The sequence below is a fragment of the Bison bison genome, unplaced genomic scaffold (assembly GCF_000754665.1).
Source record: "Bison bison bison isolate TAMUID 2011002044 unplaced genomic scaffold, Bison_UMD1.0 scf7180017864289, whole genome shotgun sequence".
Classification (NCBI taxonomy): domain Eukaryota; kingdom Metazoa; phylum Chordata; class Mammalia; order Artiodactyla; family Bovidae; genus Bison; species Bison bison.
In genome coordinates, this window is record NW_011494861.1 from 6,964,192 (window position 1) to 6,965,561 (window position 1,370).

Below are 1,370 nucleotides of genomic sequence, written 5' to 3' on the forward strand. Positions count from 1 at the left end.
GGGAGGTAGTCGGCGTTTCCTGCCTTGGGCCTTGGCCAAGATAAGTGCTTTCCCTCTGCTTCCTTGGGGACCTCCCCCGCCAGATCACCCCTCCTGGTCTGAGTGTCCTCCCTTGTGAATTGGGGCTGGCTTGCCCCACTCCCCCCAGGGTGGATACAGCCCTAGACACTCCCCCTCCACTGCCCTCACTTCACTCCCCAGGGCTTATTGTGACCTTTCTTCCAGCCCAGGTGCCTGCCTGGTGGGCCAAGCCCACCCAGAGGTGGTCTGGCTCCATGGAGTGGCCAACGTGGGTTCCCAGGCAGACAAGGCTGCCCAATGTGATGGCTCGTCTCCTGTGCGTGGCAGGGGGACAGCAAGGCCGGAGTGCTTGGGATCCATGGAGCCCTGATTCTGTCCCAGTCACCAGTTCAGTGCCAGTCTGTGCCCTCCCAGGGGGTGTGGCGTCACGCAGAGAGATGTGGTGACACGTGACAGGTCATGGGGGTGGAGCAGGGACTCAGTTTCATGGGAAAGATTCCAGACACCCTTTCCAGGGCTGTCTCTGTGGAGGGCCTGGGCAGCCCATGAAGGCAGGATGGGGGTGGAAGGCAGCGTGTGCCATGGTCACTGGAACTCCTCCTACCACCCCCCAGGCAGGCAGAGCTGTTCCTCTGTGTCAAGGGCAGGAATCTCCACAGGCAGTGGCTTATGGGGAGGCCTTTCGCTGGGGCTGCAGACACATGATTTCCTCCTAAATCAGCGTTTGTCACCTGCCACGGCGTTCTGGTCAGTGCTGAGGGCCGGAGCCTGGGCCTTGGTCTGGTCTTTGCTGTGTTTTTGGTACTTTACTGTGTGACCAGCCACCCCACTCGCCGGTGGTGACTCAGATGATGGTTTGGGGGTGGGGGGGCAGTGATGTTCACTTCCTAGAAACTCCCCAGGTCCCCACCCCCAGACCCCACCTTGGGAAGGGGAGGCACCAGCCTCAGCAACAGCAGGCTCCTGCTGGGGGTGCAGGAGCAGGGCCGACCCTTGAGAAGTGTCCCCTCCCTGCCTGCCCTCCGTGCTCCGCTGCATCACTGCACACTGACAGGCGGGGCCACCCCGCGAGGGACTGTCTCTATGTGTTAGATGTACATGACTTTGAGTCTGTGAGGCAAGTTAAGTTATATGAGAGTTCGGTGACTAGTATTTAATGCTGACCTACTGTTATAAAGTATTCTATATTTATACTTCAGAGACTCTTCTGGACTAGCACACCCTCCCTCCAGGGTCCGACACCCAGTGCCAGCCCCCCGAGCGTGGGGCAGGTTTGCATATTTATTTGTCTGTTCGTTAGGCTTCTGTGTCTGGGATCTTGTTAAGGTTTTAGGATGCCTTCAATACAT